We start from the raw sequence: 21461 nt of genomic DNA, 5'->3' as shown, positions 1-21461 counted from the left end.
AGAAATAAGTTTAAATGACATCCAGTATTTTCTACCACCAATTGTGCTTTTGTTTCTCAATCTTTAGATTCAGTTGTATCCATCTCTAAATTAATACTATTAATTCTAGACTGTAAATACTAGAACAATTCAGAATTAAATTCTGATATACAATATTTAGGCAACGTGACTTTTCCCCCAGCAATGTGATTCTTGCCTCAAGAAGTTAGTAGGAAGAGATTTGGAGTTTGTCTGCATTTTGGCAGACTTGAATTCCCACTTCCAGAAATTCCTTTAATTCAGTTGTCAGGAGAGAGTATCTGTAGCAGGATTTAAACTAAAGATTGAAAGGAAATCTATTCTGAAGCATGAGAAACAATGGCTATTACAGGCCAGACCCCGAGATTATGTTTAGTGGCCAGGCATTTAGTTAAGGTATGTGTAGGTACTTGAATGATCCACAGAACACAGCTGTTCTTTGCATACCAGCTCTGCCCTGCAAATCCTGAAAGCACTGCTAATTTACATGTTTTGGAATACTTGGACCATATTTAGAGGAGGCTGAAAGCACTTCTATTTTATGTATTAAAAAGATGCATCTGGAACAGAATAAAACAAAAGCTATGGTATCTGTTCTGAAAGAGAGGCAGCTTTGCTTAATTAAGGGAAAAAATGCATCAGACTCTAAAAGCATTTTCACAGCAGCCATATACCTTGAGGGCTGTGCTAACAGGCCTAAAAAAGGATTAATTGATAAGATCCAGCTCACCAAATTTCAGGTGACCACACTGAAGATGAGAGTCCCAGCAGACCATCTACTTTTTCTGTATAGTCTGTAAAGAGTTACAGTTACTCATCTGATTTATTTCAACAGTGGTTTCAGACTGAGGTAACCTGCACTGCACTTTCCTCTGAGCACACAGCAACAAGGTTAGATGTGCACACCTGAGCATGGTCAAACAAGTCCTACTCTGTGAATGCAATATTTGTCTTCCAGATGAGAATGGACAGTAAGTCCAAAAAGAAATAACTTGTTTATTAAGGTTTGTGAAAGTACACTTCTGTTCCATTTAGGAAGCTATGTCCATTTCCACAGCTACACTACCTGGTCTATTTTGTAGGCCATGGGACTTACAGCTCATCCGCCTCCAATTCCAGTTTTACTACAAGTGAAAGACTGCTTAATGCATGGGTTTTTAAAAATAGCATTTGGAGGTCAGCTATAACTATCTGGCATATAGCAGGCAGGTCACATGCCACAAGTTGATGATGAAGGTGCTCAGGTCAGGGGTGCGTCTTGTCACACCCTCTTTGTAGTTGACCAAAACAAGCCAATAAAAGTTAACTAGGTTAATTTTTATAGCTCTATTAGCTGAATGCAGAGTTTATCATTTCGGAGAAAGGTAGTATCATGATAGATGGAAACCAAACATTAAGCCCAGACAGCACAAACAGAAGCCAAGCATAGGTCAATGGGCAATCAAATCAGGCAACAACAATGGTTTAGGAGTGATTGGGGGCATAGTTCAATACACAGGACAAACTCGTTGGTTTGTAGAAAATAGAATACTCTTGGATTTTACTGATTACTATTTTGTTTTTCAGAAGAAAGAGTTGAGTCTTTTGAAACATGTCAACAATTCATTCCTTGTCACATTTTCCAGAGGGAGGTGAAGAACTCCTATCACAACCTTTGCGGTGGGTCACTCTGTGATCATCATTATCTCATGGGGTAGAATAATTCTGTTACACAATGGTGTAGGTAATAATACCCCCGCTCAAGAATCTACTACAGACAAAATGGGTCAATATACAAAGTAGAACAAATCAGCAAAAAAACTGGGCCCAAACCATGTCACAGAAAGTTGTTATAAACCAAGGCACGCTTATGTCTGATGAGATAGATGTTCTTGGCATTGATTTGTTGGAAGATTTCCCTATGTGTCAGTATTCAACCAAGCACTTTGGAGTAGTGCTAGGAATTTATATCCTGGAGATGCCATCTTTTAGACAAAATAAAATCAATGTCCCAGCTAGTCAGGATTTTTTACTGCTTGTTCCAAAATAAAATTTCTTTAGGTCCGGTCTTCATCAGCTTCCAGATCCTGTAATAACTCATTTCTCCCTGCAGTTTCACTTAGGACTTCTTACCTACATTAAGGTCCAGTCACACTGAGTATGAAAAAGTGATTACAAACTACTACCATTCTTGCAGCGTTGCATTGCTGTTTAGTATCACTGAATCTGCATGGATTTGTATTTTGTGTGAAATACACAAAGAAAGGAACACAGTATACAATAATATGGCTACTAGCAGTATGTTCCTGTAAAACATCCATTTCCAAACCACTGTTAAAAAGATCTTTTGATTTCATTCATCTGTTTTTAAATGTTCCATACTTATGAACAGATTAAGTTTGAATGCCTTGAACAGATCAAGGCATGGGCTGGAAATAGCTTATTTAAAGGGGGAAAAGGAAGAATATTACCATTTTAATAAACTAGTGAATGAAAATAAAACCCCAACAGGACTGTAACTTGGAACTGCTAAAGTAGGAGGAGGCCACATTTACATAGTCTAAACAGACACTTGCAGGAATGAAGTGAATGTACTGTCTTTTAACTTGAAAAGAAAGGAAGAGAAGGGAAAGGCTTATCTGTACACAGCAAGCTGTTCTGGAACAGGTGAGAGAGATAAAAGTTACTGATGTTGCTGCCCGCTGTACCAGATGCATTTGGCAGCTGCACAGTGTCCAGCTTACAGGAGCACTTGTGCATGCCTATATCTATTTATTTGCACTGCACATGTTCAGTTCTTTTGAGCAAAAAGTTGCTTAAAAGTTGAAGATATGCCCAGTGAGTGTGGCAGAAAATAAATTTTATACTGTTGTATGATTATCTAAACTAGACTGTACTATAAATTTAATTCCAAGCTCCTAATTTCTGGAAAATCTCAATTAAATAAAATTTTGTCCTGAATTTGTTTGGAATGTAGTGTGCATAGATTTGTGCCATCTCTAGTATATCAACAATCCAGAGATGTCAGAAATAACACATCTCAGTGCAAGCTTTAACATAAATTGTGTTCCAGGTGATACTGGCTTTTCTGGGAAGCTATTTCAAAATACATTTGAAAATATGGATAATGAAGCTGCGGTTTACTAAACCTGTGGGAAATTTTCCACTGATGTCTTGCGATACCAAGTCTGCATCCTATAATGGAATGAATCTTAGGCATTCAAAAATCCATGTAACTTTCAACTCCTTGTATTTGCTTTGAAAAAAAAAAAAGTAGTATATACTGTGCAGTTTTCATCTAAAGAGACTTTTGAGCAAAATACAAGATGCCCACACAGATTAACAGACACTGTTTCCTTCTTGTCTCTCAATCCCACCACCCCTAACAGCAGCCTCCCCTGAATAATTTTACCTATGTGAACAGTACTGGCTCAGAGACCAAATCTCACTCCCTGTCCAGCTCCTTCCCTGTCGTTTTATTATGCTCCTCATGACCACCAATAAGAATTTTACTGGTGGAAGACATAGGTACATTTCATTCTGAAGTAATAAACCTAATTCTAACCACTTTAATAACACACTAAGAGACACAAAATCAAAAAACCCACAGAAAAAGAACACCAAAATGCCAAAAAACCCCAAACCAAACAAAACCAAGAAAGCACATGCCTTAAGATAGGTTTCTAATCTTGGGAGAACGTGCCTTTCCTTGCCAATTTTATCAGTTAAATTTTACTTTAAACTAATTCTTAATCTATTGGTTTTGGTTTTCCTAAGATGCACCTCCCTCATCATTATAGGAAAGTGACCCTATCACAGTGAAGAAATGCAAGAAGAGGAGCTGGCAAAGGAAATAAATAACCCTAAACAAGAGCAAAAATATTCCACTGCAGGAATGCAGAATTCTATTTACATCACTGGCATTCGGGAAGGCTGAAGTCTTTCAAAGACACTACTGTATGATAGAGAACAGAAAACATTTGTGGGAATTTAAAAGAAAACTGGGAATTTGCCTTTGGAAAGTTTTCACATGTTTGTGGAAACTCACAAGCCATCCCATCATTTTCAGGCTTCTGTGATTTTCTTCCCCCAACCACCCCTTTTTTTATTTTTTAGTTGTTGTAACATATGGAACTGTCACTTCAAAACATGCCCTTGCATTACTATGAAAAGCATATTTCATTTCTCTAATCCTCGGTGGCAGCCAGAAAGAAAATATATTTTAAAACTTACTTTGTTTTTGGTGTATTTAAAGGGTCAGGCTGAGCTTCCTGTAGTGCCTCAAACTTGAGGCCTCCTAACCAATGGAATAAAAATGTCTGGTAAGCATTGCTTTTGGGCTGTAACAGTTCCCATGTCTGGTGCTTAAAACTCAGCTAACCTAACAATTGAAAGGACAACTGAAGAGCAAGGTTAGCTGTCAAGGCTTTGGGATTGAAACATCAGTATCAAAAGTCTAGGAGTAAGTGTGGTAACAAAAGAAAGAATCTGTTCTGCAGTTTCAGAATACTTTATGGTATAGGGCAGAACTAGCCTTTCTCTGACTCCATCATGTCGTGTATTGGTTATGCTTGAGCAATTTACCATATATTCATACCACAGAATTTTGATATGAAATATGAAGGGTGAAAAAGTTTCCAGGTGGGATGTATTACTGATGCCAATATGCATTACAAACACTAGGAAAATGTCCCACTTATCAAATAATATTTAAAGCCAGTATTGCTTTATAAAATTATTTTCTTTGAGTTCATTACAGAGCTCTGAAGATCTTTATATTTTTAGTTTGCACAAAACCCAAGCATTTTTCCAGAAATCACAGCAAATCCCAAGGCACATAGAACGTGCTAACATTATATATGTTATAGATATACCTAAAATAAAGGAACTACTAGTGATATTTCTTCAAAGTGCCTCCAGCTACTTCACAATTTTCAGATGAAAGTACCAATTACCTGCCATGAAAACACAAGCGTGTAAACATGCATATATTGGAAAAAATCAGGGCCCTACCACAGCTCTTTTCCACTTCAGGGCCCCCCTCAGGGAGTGACAGCTAAGCTACTCTAAAGTCTCAGATTGCAAATGTTACTTGAATGCAGACAATTTGCGTTATTTTCCTTCTCACGTGCTGCTTAACCACATCATTAGCAAGACAACTCGCAGGTAGCCATTACACAAAACACATTAAAGAAAAGTGGTAATTAAAAATAATCTGCACAGAGACCTTGTGAACTCCTTGCATAGTTTGCCACACTGACATTGAAAAACATCTGCTTGAAAAAAATTTAAGTACCCTTATTTTTATTCTTTTGAATGTTTCAAACTGGAATTCTAAGTAACTTATAGTGAACTGTACAAATAATTTCAGTGAAATGAATGGGCACAACAAGGTTGAACATGTGCAACATTATTTGCAGGCTCTTCTAAGTCACTAGTTTATAATGAGTCATCTCCATTGTACCCAGAGAAATGCTATTGCTAGCAGTTTTGAAAGCATCTACAAGAATTCATTTTTGGCATTCAGACTTAACATGTATAGCTCAGTCTTTGAACACACTGGGATGTTTATATAGCTGCATACATAATCTACTGAGACAAGATAAATCCCCACTTTTCTTTCTTGTCTTTCAGGTATTTTCAGTGGTTTCTTTGTGTTTGTCCCTCTATTTGAATTTTGCAATCCTAATTCTCAAGACCAGCTGAAGAATAAACAGACGCTTTGTGATGTTAAAAAAAAAAGGCAGATAAACAGAAAATTGCATATAATGCAAGCTTCTTTTGCATTTCTTCCTTTAAACCAAATAAATTTAGAGTGACAGCTTTTCTCAGAAAAAAATGGAACAATGAGAAAAAAATGTACAACATGAAATTATTTTAACTGGCTAAAGAAGTTAAATGCCTATTCGGTATCTTTGATACATACTCAAAATCCTTTGTCAGGATTTTCTCAGTGTTTTTTTGCTCAGTGTCTGTTGGAGTTACCTGAATATTTCCAGTCAACAGCTGTAGAAAAGACATCCCAGTGGCCCCCATCTCAGTCACTGCAGTTTATTCTGTGGACATTCTGTGTCCAGCAGCACCTGGGTCTCTCTGGACATGAAAATCGTATCACTTAGATCGAGCACTTTCGTTCTGCTTCTCTCTAGATGGCAGCATTTGCCTTAAAGAATTCCCTCTAGATAAGCTTGTCTCATACAGGAATAACAATAAAGGCTCAAGAAAAATAGTGCCAGGAATCATAAAATGTTAGCCGTAAGTTTTGGTTCAATTTTAGGTTTGGTTTTTTGGGTTGCTTTTTGTTTGTTTTTTTGGTTTGTTTGTTTGCTTTGGTTTTGTGGTTAGTTTTTTGTTGTTGCTGTTTTTCTTTTTTTGTGACAATTCATAAACCTTTACATTGGTAACTGAAGCAGGCAAGGAGATTCAGTTAAGAGACATAATCTACATTGTCAAGGTGCAATAATTACTGCATAATCAGTCTGGGCCCCACAGTTCAAGAAGGATGTTAAATATATCCAGAGGAGAGGAACAAAGCTGGAGAAAGGGCTAGGATGTATGTCCTGTGGAGGAACAACTAAGGATTTGGGTTTGTCCGGTTTGGACACAGGCTGGAGAGTGACCTCATTGCTCTCTGCAACTTCCTGAGGAGGGGGAGTGGAGAGGAAATTACTGAACTCTTCTTCCTGGGATCCAGTGACGGGACACATGGGAATGGCTCAAAGCAGCATCAGGGGAGCTTTGGACTGGACTTCAGGAACCATTTCCTTATTGAGAAATTGGTGTAACACTGAAAGAGGCTTCCTAGAGAGGTGGTGGAAGCCCCAAGCCTGTCAGTGTACAAAAGGAATTTGGACAATGCCCTTAATAGTCAGCCCTGAGGTGGCAAGGCAGATGGACTTGTAGGTCCCTTCCAACTAAAAAGATGTTATTCCATTCCATTCCATTCCATTCCATTCCATTCCATTCCATTCCATTCCATTCCATTCCATTCCATTCCATGCCATATTTCTTCTCCCTATATTCCACTATTCCACATATTCCTGGTGCTTGCTTCTTATTACAAACAGCTATATATTTTCACAGTCCTTACTGTAGTCTTATTCATCCTTAAAGTAATTAATTACTAAATCTCTTAATTTACAAAAGTTACACTGAAAACTACATAATTTTTTATCTGTAAGAGTATGAAGATGTGATATCTCTAGCCTCCATTAAATGAGAATTACATAAAACAGAAAAGATCTAATTTATAATTTGTGTTTTTTTTTTTTTTCCAACTAAGTGCTTTTAATTAAAAAAATGACATGTTTTTTATTAGGTGTATGCAACATATGTTCTTGTTGCCTTTTAAGCAGGTCATAGCTACATTATACATCTCTCTAGTAAATTTCTCTCTTTGTAGCCCTCTCTGAACAGACACACTGTCATCATAATTAATCTTCTTCCTTAGTCCATCACTACATGTACACACAGTAGGAAAAGTCTGCTGTCAGATGTGGTAATTTTTTAGTAGACATAAATAATTAATTCTCTATTTACCACCTATTACCACATGAAGTAATTTTAACAATGTGCCCATTTTTCTAACTTTTCCATCAGTCAGGCTTTCACTGCCAGCTCTGTCTGTATGCTGAATCTCACACAATCTAGAGATTTTTTTTTTCTTTAAATGATCCCCAGCTTCATTTTTCTCATGCTGCCTCCCCTCCTTCCCTCAGTTTTCCTCTTATTCTCCTAAAACTTCCTGACTAAAGCTGAGCCTGTGGATCTTTGGCTGTCAGAGCCGTAGCATTTCCCTGGACAAGACGTGTCTGCTTGAATATCCATCTGAAATGCAAGGGGAGATGATGGCAATTCGCTACTTTGTATTAGCAACTGAGAAAATGCAGAATATATTAAAATTTGAAAAAACCCCAAACCTAAATATAGAGTACAAATGGGCCAAGTGTTAACTTATCTAGCAAAAAATGTTAAAATAAAAGCATAAAAATTTAGTGCTGTAGCAGTTTGATCCAGCCCTCCTATTTCATCTGCTTATCTCAGCCTCATCTGATGAATGCCTAGCTATTCAAGAATTTATTTTCCTATCTCTCAGAAGAAACTTCTGTAATTATTTTTAAAAATAGTGTTGTGGATATGTGGTGGCCAAATGCCTATTGATCATGTGGAAAGATAGATTCTTCTTCTGACTTCAAAGGCCACAGTGCTGTCCAAGGAACTAAAACTGGCAGCCAAAATACCAGGGAAGAAATAGATAGGGGTAAGGACAGAAAGATTGTATCTCAGAGAGCAGAAAAGAAACGATCATCTTCAAACTCTTCATTTAAATTACAGCAAAGGTACAAAGCTACTGCAAGGTGCCAGACTTTCTGGAGTATCTTTTGAAGATAATAACTATTTGAATAAATAGGCTATAAATATACTTGACAAAAGCATCTATAAAGTTACAAAAGCAGCAGTTCTTTCTATAGTTGATAGAAATTCAGAGGTCATGTTTAATTTAATAACGAGGCAATCCATGGACATTAAAACAAATGACATACTTCAGATACATATTCAAAGAGGGCAGAAAAAGTCATCATATTGAAATCAGATGCCATGTGCATCACACATAATTTCTTCCTGTACTGCGCTCCTACCCTGTCGTGTTTTTTCCAGCTTTAGAAAGCTGTTTCTGTTTCTTGTCCCTCAGTTGATATGATCCAGCTAAATCCAAGCTTTGGAGACACTTGCATGAAACAGCAGTGATTACTTGATTTCTCAGCATATAAATCTAACTACAAAACTTAACTATGTAGGACTCTGTGATGAGGTAACTTTTCCTATACAACGTTCTTGCCTCAGCTGCTATCTGCTCTGAGACCCACATTAACAGAATACTGTCAAAGCTGATCTCCACAGAACATATTAAACAACTGTTTTCCCAGAACAAACTGATAAAGCAACAAAAGTATTAGACAGAGCTTTTCAGCAAGCAGCTTCAACGTAAGTTCCACTTCAAGCAGCTTTTAATTTTTAAAAATTAAGGCTGAAAATAGCTTTGTATCTGTTTGATGCAACCTGTTTAGAGAGGAAGCTCTATTTAACTTGCCGCTCTGCCAGCTATTTCCAGGTTTTGGTTTTATCTTTGCCTGGTAAATCTCAGTCTGAGCTGAGAGTAGTACTAGAGTATTTCACACTCATCTCCTGAGTTTATGTCATCAAAAAGGAACCCCAAAAGCTGATGTGAGGACAGAAGCTGCACAGGCTCTGTGCCCTTCTGAGGGCACAGCCATGTCCATGCACAAACCTCCATAATATCTGGAGTCCTCTCTTCAGATGTTTAATTGCTGAAACCCTATCCTGGTGCATGTCAGAAAAGACCTTCAGCAGGAACTCTGATAAAGGCTTTACATATTAGTGAGGTCATATTACTGCACACACAGTTTTTATTCCTTGCTCAAATGTCACAATGTGGCATTTTTTAACAGCTACCACCTATTTCTGGGTGGAAATGTTGGGACACAATGGTGGGGCACAGTTGCTAATTTGGCATCAGTTTACTATAGTATCAAAGGGAGTACATATTATACCTGCAGGTGAGTAAATCTGAACAAGGTACAAGATTTTTAGCTCCTTAAATTGTGTGGTTCTGTTAACTAGAAAAGGATCAACATAAGCAAAAGTTTGGAAAACAGGAAGAATATTAGGCAAACTGCTTCACATATACAATGGGTACCTTATTAAGATGTGAATTTCCTGACCTGCTACACATAAAAAAAAAGCTCTATTTCAAAGTCATTACAATCAGAGAATCAGTCCATATCTTGCTTTACTAAATTGATTCTTTGAAAACCTGAAATGGGTGTTTTACATTGCTTCATAATTTTGCCTGGCATTTCTTCCAATAGCTCTAATTACTCACATTTATTGCAACACTGTGAGAACTTTTTTAGGTAAATATGTAATTACTGTTCAATACTATCCTTATAATTTACAGATGGGCAAAACAGGCGGTGCTTGTTTGCAGCTGAATAATAAATGCATATACATATAGAAAAAGGCATGAAGAAGAAACTCCAAGTAATATATTTACTCTTGCAGTGTTCAAATAAAATAGCCACCTGTCCTCTGGAATGTCTGATGCTGCAATAGAGTTGAAGACAGAGAATGGTGCTTGCAAAGTAGCCACTTTATAAGTGATCTTAAAATCTGCATTTGTTTGTGCAACTTGATATGCAGGATTCCAGTTAACAGACAAGGCTCTGTGTCACAGGCAGATGCAAGTTTAACACTCTGTGATCTTTACCAGATGCTCTGAACTGGCTCTGGTCTTGGACCTGTGACAGTTTTGCCTATCCACTTTCATATGTCACCAGCCTCTGCTAGCAATTAAGTGATTGTCTTTCCTTGCAAATGTATGATTTTTACATACTCTTTAGATGACTGGCCTTGACAAATCAAGAACTGATCCCACACCACTGTACTCCCACTGGCCAAAAAGGAACTGGTGTGAATAAGTATATGTAAAATGGCTCTCAGGCCATTTAATTTTATAATATTTAATTTACGTATTAACTGCATATATTTTTTCATTTTGTTTAAAGAAATATATGGAAAAAAAATTCCTTGGCCTTAACAGAGCGCAAACACAGAGCTGTGTTGTTTCTTATCGGTTACTTTTCTTTACCAATAACAAATACTTCTGGCTTCTTCTGTATATTTCCATCAAAATACTTATAGCAACACACACTTTTATGTGTTCCTTAAGGCTAGAGAGGTTTTCTTCTTCCCTCCCTACTTTTATCTTTAATTAAAATAAAAATGAATACATAATTACTTATTGATTGTTATACCAAAAAAAAAAAAGTTACTGCTTTTCATCAGACCCCTTTCTTCTACTTTGAAAAAATGCTTTCAACACAGGGAATGTAGTGTGGAAAAAATGGAACATATGATCACAAAATAACAAGAGCTTACTATTTATTGTAGTGATCAAGTGATACTGAAATCACAGAAGTGGAATAAGAATTTAGACAGATAAACACTAAAGTCATGTCTCAGATCCTTCATGGACACTTAAGAGCTTACAAATACCAAGAAGGCAGAAGAGTCTGTTTATAGGACCCTGAAGTTTTAAAACAAATCTTGGGATTGTCTGGTATATGCCATAATAATTTCCATATACTGAATCTCTTGAGTTTTTAAAACTGCATTTTGATAGCTTGATCCAAGAGTTATTCACAGTAAGTTGAGAACTCTGAAGCTTTGCAAAAGACTATAGCTGTTTCTGCCAGTAAAAACATAAGGTACAGACCCCACTTGGCTCAATTCATTGTTTCCTGACCCCCTCCCCCTCTTTTCTGATGCACTTCTTGCTCATCTTTGCCCTGAGACATTGCACTGCAGACTCATCTATGAAGATCACATGCTTTTTATCCATTAATAGCCCATGCCAGAAATACTTCAGCTCTTCCTGGAGCTAAGACACAAGGCTGTCAAGACAATGGCCTGGCTGCTCATTTGCTCCCAAGACAGTAGGTTTCACCAGCATTCCCAAACGCAGCAGCTGCACAGTTCTGGAATGGCATTGGCCTTGTCAGTGCCTCTCATCTCCATCACACAGTATTTCACTGTGAGCCCACGTGGATCAACCTGCTTCTGAAAGGGCTGCCAGGAATGTTGTGCTGTAGTTTTACACAGTAGACAGCAGAGCCAACAAAGCCATAAAAGACTATACACCATCCCCATGCCGAAAATTGTTATACAAAGGTAGTTGTTTACAGATGATGTATAAAGAGAGGGTTGATTCTCCATGAGGAAGGACAACTCCAATTCCTTTACCCACATTAAGACAAGGAGTCCTGCATTGTCCATATCCCAGCAATCTCTTGGGCTTTGAGGGCAGCAGGAAGATTGATGTGCTCCTTGCTGTCTAACATGAACAAGTGATTCAGGAGGTCATTTTTGCAAGCTGTGCTCTGCCCTGACATGGTTCTAGAGGTCTCCCTGACACATACCCACTACAAAGATCCACATTGGCTCCAAGCAACTGAGAAGAATCACCTTCTCTAGTAGTAAAAATGTACAGAAATCAACAGCAAACTGGCATTGCAGCAAACTGAAATGCCCTTCTGTGAGTCATGATTCGTTCAGCTGAGTTCCTATTTTAAGTTTCAGGGTTTTCATTAAAATGTAAATGAATTTTATGGGTTCTTAGGCCATCCCCTTCTGGTGATCAGAAAGTAAGCTGCCCAAGTCAGCTTCCCCCCAGCATTCCTCAGGGGAATATGGACTTACTAGGAGTATGATTTGAAGGAGAAGGTCAGAAAAGCTTATGCTGACAGACTTTACACCTGCAAAATAGTGGTCTCCAAATGTTCAGCAGTGTGGAAAAATTGAACTTTAAAAAAGATAAATGATCTTTTCTGTATAGAGCTGGTAACAATGGGCTATTTTCTTGCACAGGTATCTGGAAGTTGAGGAGTTACCTCTATGAGGTACTAAATATGTCAGTAGAGAAGCTCTCTGATCACTCCCTGCTGCTGTGCTGGTCTTCATTCCTTTTTATTTATCCTCATTTCTCTGCTACATGTTCCACCAGGAAATTGCAGACTTTTGGGTGCACTGAGACATCTTCAAGCAAGTGCCCCTTCACAAGGGGAAAACATCAACCTTGCTTTTTAATGAAAATGATGAGAAATTGTTTTCCTGATGGGTATTCTAAACCTGGCCTCTATAGGCATGGAAATTATTAAAATTCACTCTAGCAAGAGCCTTATTATGAAACATAAAAGCTATTACTACATTCTTTGATCATTCTTCCTGAGCAAAAAAGGGAAAATATTGTGTCCATGTCTCGACAATTCTGAATAGTTTTGCAATGCAGAGGAGGGCAGCATAACGAAAGACCCTGTCACTTCATAAAAACATGATGGAGGATAAAAGTATGGCTTCTTATTTTCCCATCCATGTCAAGCAGGAATGTTTTTCTACTTTTCCAATCCTACTATATCTTCAGAATATAGCTGTGGAGTCTGTGAGGGGCGTTTATGATATAAGCTATGCAAAGTCTCTTGTATGAATTGAATTTTTAAGCCAAAGATAAGATGGTGCCTGAGCAAGAAAATTTGATTTATACTAGGAGAGGGATGAAATTAAGGTGAGAAAGGGCCACTGGAGTACAAGAGCTCATGGAGCAACCAGAAAACAAGGCTATTTTTCCATTATATTTTCAAAGTCAAGGCAGTTAGCTGCAACTGAATGTTTTCAGGCAGAGAGAGTGCTTATACTGGTCATACAATTTTTGAAAAGTCTTTTACTTCTACTGCTATTTATATTTCTATCAAGACATTGCCTGAAGGAAAAGGGGGTTTCACTGTGCTGGACATTGCAAAACCAGAAAATATGCAAATGGTTTCCTGATGGTTTTAAAATTAAAAAAAAAAAAAAAATCTGGTTTCAGGTCAAATTCTCTGCCTACACAAACCCTCCACTTTGCAGATAGAGGATACAATAGAACTAGTCATCTTCTGTTTACAGGTTGAGATAATAATTAACAAGCACATTAAGCAACATTGTATACGGCATCACTAAAATCATCCATGGAAGCATGGCAGCAGAAGGGTGTGCCAAATTAGGGGCATAGTTTTTTGTGATTTTCTCACATCATGACTTCATAATGGGAAAAAAGCCAAATTTAAGGACAGGAACCAGTAGAGGAGATAATGCAGACCAACATTGGGATGCCAAACGGTTAAAAGCAAGGCAAAATGCCACATCTCATCTCCATCTGGAGTCAGCCTCAGTCACTAACACAGAACTAACCTCTGAAGTACATTCTGGTACTTTGGGCCTCTTTCAATAAATCTCAGGAGAACAATTCAGGAGGGGAAGTTTTTCCACTACACTGGACTTCTGATAAATGGATGTGACACAAACCTAAAATGCATAAATTAGTGTCTTTAAATGGCCCCTTCATGGTTTCTCAGTAGCAGGTAAAAATAGAGATTTATATTTCTCTTGCAATCAATTTCACTTTAGAGCAAAACAGCAAACTGTTTGTGACAGGTGCTTACTGAAAGAGGCTGAATATATACTGTGAAGTGTAGATGAATCCTACCCCCCCTACTCCCCAAAGCTAACAGGAACTCAGGGAGACTGAACAAGCCCATAAATCAGATTCAGTTTTTGAGGCAGTGTGTCCTCTTTGATTTTCTACTGCGAACAAGAACAAATCTGTTTTTTGCCTCTTTTCCGTACCTGCCTGTTTCAGCGGGTAAGAGGCAAGATGGAGTACCTCTAGCCCCATTTTATCAGCAAGATACTCCTAACAAAGCATTTCTGGGGCATTTTTAGATGCCTTGGACATACAGCTGCTCACGTAGTATGATAATCCCTGAGAAATGTCTGAAGTCACTCACTGCTGTTCTGAAATGGGATATGGCATACACAGTATGAAAGTATGGAAAAAAGGAAGTGAGAGTCAGAGAATGAGAGGAATTTGACACATTCTGCCATGTTTCCATGAAGAACACAATGATCAGATGCTAAATATTGCAATGGCTGTTAAATGAAATGCTGTCAAGTAGCTCTCCACTGCTTGTAGAGCAGAGATGAGATTGGTTTAGAACATTTTAGACACTTCCACTATACCCTATGAAGTAATAATATTTCCACATTTTCTCTTTATTACTATGAACTTCTGGAAAGAGAACCTCTGCTTTATGTATGCTAAATGAGTAAACACTTAAGAGTCTGGAAAAATATTACTTCTGGGAAATGGTCATTGGGGAATACCAGCAGACAGGGTGAGGTGGCTGGTAAATATAGAAACGACCAGCAATAAGCATCCATTGTCCTGCCTAAACACTGGCTGCTGTTCTGATGCGAAAGAATCTTCAGTCAGATAAATTTCATATTTTACAAGACCTGCTGCCACAGATACAATTTAAGTCTATACTAGAAAGATCAATGCTGATTATTTAATCTAAAACAACATATGGATGTCACATTCTACAGTTCAAGATTTGTTTCCCTCAAAGTATCTGTTGTCATAACAGTCTGCAATTTTGCCTCACCTCGATTATTAGAGAGCTTTTAAAATCGGACAGACATCTTTGGTTACCCAATTATACTGTCATGATATTAATAGAATAGTTGCACAGAGACACTTATAGACAGGTAGAGAAATAGAAACAAATAATAAGTCCATTCTTCTTACTATATTTATGCTTTTTAATCTGACAGCAGGCACACCAAAATCATAAAAGATTTCCATCAACACCAGATTAGTAATGAAAATATTTCACATTCAATTCCCGCCGTACATGTGGATACAGTTGGCTTTAGACACCTACATCACATCAAATCAAGTGCAGTTTCTTTATATTTCAAAAATTCAGCTTCTGAATTTTAGTCTTACAGACTTCAATAATGCTAAGATCCAGTGTACATAAAATCAAATCTATTTCAGTTTTGAGTTCCTTTTTAAAATTGCTGTAAGCACTAATTGAAGAAGGCTTTTCTCATTTTTTTATTCCTGTATATAAGAAAGTTTATTTTATTTTTCTCCTTGTTGTACCATTCCTCAATGTAAATGAAACTGTATATAGCAACCATTTAAGGATATGTGGCAGATTGCAGAGTAGAGTTAGTTAACATCTATGTTTTCAGTATATCTTCAAAGAATAAATTTTAATGACACAATGGCTACTACACCATGGCATTTATAACAGCTTTTTTGTGTGGACGTGTATTAATTTTTCATCTTGGTAATCAATGTACAATTCATGATATGTTTGTATTTTACATGTATTTAAAAAAAAGCCTTTTAGTGTGTGCATAAGCAGATGCCTATCAATCAATCTACAAGTATGTTCCTCTAAGCTGGACATGTATATGAATGTGAAGGATGGTCTGGATGAAACTTAGCTCTGAGCATTGCACAATATGTATTCTATTATCACTGTATCACAGACACTATCTTATCTTCCAGTCTGCGTTTGCTGTCTATATCTGTTGTCATTTTGAACTTTTCTTATAGCCACTATTTCTCTTCATGGAGTTTATCTATAACGTGTTAAATTCCTTCATCTTCCTAATCAATTTAGAATGGTTTACTAGTACCCTCTGTGAAGCCTCATTGCTGCCCTTTGCCTTTGACCTTCCCAGTACTACTCCTAGTATTATTAAATGGAATTTTGAAACATGCCAAAAAACAGGGTTGGAAAAGAAATTAACTTTACAAAACCCATTCTCAATCATTCAAAAAAACGGAACATTACTTGGAAAATAAATAATTTCAAATAATAAATAATTAAGAAAAAATGGCTCTCTCCACACCCCTGCCCCCAGATACAAGTCTGCCAGAAAGAGAATCTTATCAGTATGGAATATGTCGTCCCAGAGCTTTATGGCTATATGGACTGGATTTTAAGCAGCTCAGTGTACTTAAAACTCTGATAAATTTTGAATAGTACAGCACAAGTTTAACACTTAAAAAATAGAAATATAATTTGTGAATTGTCTGTTCTCTTCCCCTCCACCCTTAAATTGTGAGACATCATTATATTCCATTTGCTTGAGCCACTGCAAGCTGATGGAAGTCAACATCTGCTATTGACAGAGACACTGGTATGAACTACATGACAAAATCTCTTTGGGGATTAGAAGATAAAAAAAATGATTGAGAGGTGAAGTATAGAAAGTCGAGAAAGTAAAAGAAGAAGAAAATATATGATGGAAAAAAATATATTGCAAGATTTTCTCTTCCCTGTTGGAAGAAGAATGTATTTGTGTTAAAATTTCAGAGGGAAAATATTTATCACTTAATTTTTTCTTTAGGAAACAGGGAGCAGATAGTGCCAAATAAACAAAACTGTGTGTAGCTCTGGATTGGGAATAGATTGTAATTTTTAGACAGGGACAATTACATGTTTTAGTACAAGGTTTAATTTTTTCACTAACCAATATATTCATTATATCCTACACATAGTGCAAAGTATAAAACATTACATGAATCTAAAGTATCTTTTACATATTTATATAAAATTATGCCATGTAAATATGTTTCAAATGCAGCATTGGCATACTATTGACACATAGCTCTTTCTATGTCTCCGTTCAATGAATATTTTGACAGTTCTATTTCCCTGGAAATTTGGTACATATAATTGCATTTGTGCTCTTAGCAGAAGTGAAACTGCTTTTCCAACCCATGAAAAGCACTTACTTTTCTCACAGACTACTTTTTCCTCTTGCATAGAACCACAGTTGCAACCACAGGCCACATCTGCCTTGCAAGCAATTCAGTTGTAACATTTGTGCTGAGACAAGAACGTGTGATCAGCAAAGAGCAGCAGGAGAGCAGACAATTTGTCACTGGTAGGAGGAATGAGACAGGAGACACTGCTGTCACTGGGACAGGATGGGACTTGGCCAAATCAACTGGTGTGGTGAATGTGAAATGGGCTCTGGGGCACCCATCACCATTTGCCCCACTTCTAGACTGCATATTCAGTAAAAAAGAGCTCAGCCATATGAGGATTTCACACGTGGCTTACAAGGTCAAACAAGCTAATCACCTTTGTTTTGCAAGGTTAGTGCAGTAACTGTAGAGCTACAAAGGGCTGGAAGGAAAGGTCACTTCCCTGTCAGTAGTTGCACAACTGAAGTCTGACTTAGATTACAGATAATAACAACCAGCATGGACCCCAGCATGTCCAGCCCTGAGACAGAGAAAACAGTTCAAACCACACACTGGATATTTGAATCATGCTCTGGTGAATGAACGGCACACACATCTTCCAGGAACAAGCCAGTCTTGAATAACTTTAAGTTGGGTTCCCTCTGAAATTTTTCACACCAAAGGCACTCTGTTCCCAAAATGGAGGATCTAATTCTCTTGCCACCTACCCTGCAATAATTTAGGAAGGTGTCCTGGGGTGATGTTATTGTATCCCCAATTGGCTGCTCTGCATTCAGAAATGGATAATAAAGACACTAGGTATTTGCCCCAGCACAAGGCTCACTTAAGTAGCACAGCACTAGCAAGACACCTCTGTACCCAAAATTCAGGTCAGAGTAGGGCCAGAGAGATGGTGTATTTAAAGAACCAGTTTAGCTAAGGCTTGTCTACAAAACAACCTTCCTAGTGAGAAACAAACCCAAAAGGTAGAACTGTAATTAACTTGTATTAGTTTATGTCTGAGATTGGAAGAATTTCCTCATTGTTTTGGAATCAGGAAAGAGGGCTTGTAAAGGTGGAATGCAGTCCTGCTGATGCGCTCAGCTTTGGTACATCATGTACAAATTAATGGCAGAAGATATCCTTTTCCCCTCCAAGTCAGATTTTTGTTGTCAATCCCATCTCACTTTGTTCATGAAATGGGCACCAGACTAGGATCCAGTTCACTCTTTGGATTTGTTCCAACTCTAGCAGATGCTGCAAATTTGCACAGAAACAATCTAAAACTTGGATTGTGTTCAGATTCTTTGGTATCCTTACAAATCTATCCATATTCACCAATTCACACTGGTAGGACTCATTTTCACCTCCAAACTTAGCAGTATCAGCATCATAACACAGTCTCACAGCAGCATGATGTCCTACTGATCAGTTCAGGAACATCTATTCCCCACCTTAAGTGTCTCTACTTGAGAGACCTTTCCCCCCATGCAGTTCCAGGACCAGGTGGTCTGTTTCATTTTGTTCCCTGACCTTTGGGATTTTATCTGACTATTCATTTATTTTGGAATGAGACTATGATAAATTATTATTCACTGTTGTAATTGAATGTGTTTCAGTAGTGCTACAGATCAGCATTGTAGCAAAGTAAATCTAGATGATAGAAAAATCCCCTTTAAAAGAACTAAAAGTAGGATATCTCTCTCACAATCACCAGCAATTTTTTAAGAATAAAAAACGTAAATTAGGTATTGTTAAGCTGCAGTCAGCCTCTTCTGATGTGGTATTTTGGAGTAAGAAAAATGTTATTACTTTATGACCACTGGCAATTCCCAGATACTTGAATGCAGCCCGTGTGTGTATGTAGCATCATATGATTTTAAAACTAAATATTGGACAGATGAGACATATGGTCACAACATTCTTCTTTTATTAATAAGTTGAGACTATCCAAATTTCAAAGGCCTGAATTAAGAATACTGTCTATTATTCCCCAGTTCCCATCAGCTTCTTTTAACAGTGGAGAGGAAAGCCACTATGCTTTGATGTGGTAGCTTGCACAACAGCAGTCTGTCCCACCAAATACTCCCCACTATCAAAATGGTAGGGTAACTCACCCAGCTTAATTCTATCTGCAGTTCCTCTGGGTTATAAATACTGGTTTTTCAGTTTGGTGCTACAAGTAAACTGTAAACAGCTCAAATGAAGAATTAAGCTCTGGTTTTTACTTTCTATTATCAGAGGAGAAATTAATTAACTTCTGCCATAAAAATCTATCTAACCGATACTGTGGGCTTGAAACGCAAGAAAAGGAATGGCAAAAGAAAACAAAAAAGAAGACATTTGCTTTAAGCATTAAGCATGGCTGTGTATAAGGGGACTCAATAATTTCTCCTTTTGTATATACAGCCAAATTCATAAAGCAGCAAATCTAAACATAAATTTATTCCCAGACATGGCATTAATGTCCACCCCTAAGAGACAGGTAGATCCCCATACAAAGAACAATTGTGGTGCTTCTGATTGGTCATAGAATCTCTGCTACACAAATTAAAAATAAAAAAAATGTGGAAGATAGGATCACAGGAAAACAAGAAAAAGGAAAGAAATAGAGACTAAACTGGCAATAAAATCTTCTAGTGAAATTCCTGGAAAGTGGTTCCCGCTGAGTACTGAGTAGAAACAGTAAAAAGTCCCAAAAAGCCAAACAGTAAGTAATATTGCAGAATAATTCAATAAGCTTCAGAGATTCTTTTGCCAAAAATAATCAGGATGTTTGATCTCAGCTTGACTGGGATATGCAGCTAGGAAAAAAAATTACTGTTTGCTGCAGGAATTGTAGTGCTATGTCTCACCAGTAAAGCTAACAACTTCAAGTTAGAAAATCCCCTTTAACTTAGTTTGTAAATGATGCTGTATTAATTAAGGGAATACCTAGTTTTTAAACACAGGTAAATAAATTCTATATTTCAAGATCAGATGTCCATACTTTAGAACTGATTTACATGGTATAATTAATAGCAAATAGTATGAGATTAGCAGAGTTGTATATTTTTCTTTCACATTTACATACAATGGATCAATAAGTTTTCCTATCAATATTTTCCATCTAAAATGTCCTAAATATTGAAGAGAGAGACAATTCCACAAGAAGGGGATATAATTCTGAATTCTGGTTGTAGAACTTTTCATCAAGATGTTTTTGACAATTATAAAACAAACACTTCAGCTAGAAAGAGAGGGAGACACTGCAATAATTCATTGTGAAAAATTATAATGATAGATTGATTAAAGAAAAGAATATTTTAAATTGGTTTTTGAACTTCGTTTTGTAAAAAGGATGTTTGCTTGGTTTGCTTTTTCATCTTAGCTCAGGAAAAGACAACAACATTACAGCAATATTATCAAATGAATGAAAATCCAGCTTTCATCCCAGCCCTTGTAGCAAGCTTAGTTACCACTTTTTTTTTCCTAAATCCCCAACTGATGGCTTGCCATAAGTTCACTTTAAACTTGCATTACATTTTCTCTTTCACATCAATTTCATTTTTGCCTCCATCATAGATCTAACAATAGGGAAGTGTTTCTGGATCCCTCATTCCATTTCTAAGGATAATTAAAAATATTCAGCACTTTGAGCAACTGGTACTTTACATTATGTATTAATAAATAAGTTACCATAAAATGAGGGTGAACTTGCAAGGAATTTCTATTTTGCTTAACAACATTTGCACACAAGTTTGCTCTGCAGCAAATGTCAAGTAATTTTTTAAACTTTACCAGCTAACTTTCTAACAGGACCCCCCTTTATTGTGCCTGCTCAGTAGACCATATTTTACCACCTGTAATGTCATTTATGTAGGAAGGAGACTGACAGATATGGAAATAACCTTTGAGAGAATATTTCTCCTCCCTCAGAAGCTTAAGACCTGGATTAAACCATGACGGTGGGACTGAGATGCTCACTCATGATTTATATAAGCTTTACTTGCTTGATATATATGAGTGTTAATACCTGTAGGAAATAGTCTGATAACTATGACTGCATTTTTCTTTTAAGGGCTTACACATATGTAAGGAGACATGGATGTTGTTTTATGGAGTTCTGTGTACTGAAATTTTCTGTTCACTTTGAGCAGAGATTATAAAAAACATAGGACTTTGGCACCCTGAAAAACTAGGATGGGATCATTAACAAGAGAGAAATATGTTAGTAAATATATGATGTTCTCTTTTTAATTATTACCTTTTTACAGAGCTTTGGAAAGAGAACTTGCTTACATATTTTCCTTTTTAC

The sequence above is a fragment of the Melospiza georgiana genome, chromosome 5, assembly GCF_028018845.1.
Source record: "Melospiza georgiana isolate bMelGeo1 chromosome 5, bMelGeo1.pri, whole genome shotgun sequence".
Lineage (NCBI taxonomy): Eukaryota > Metazoa > Chordata > Aves > Passeriformes > Passerellidae > Melospiza > Melospiza georgiana.
Note: the sequence above shows the minus strand (reverse complement) of the source record.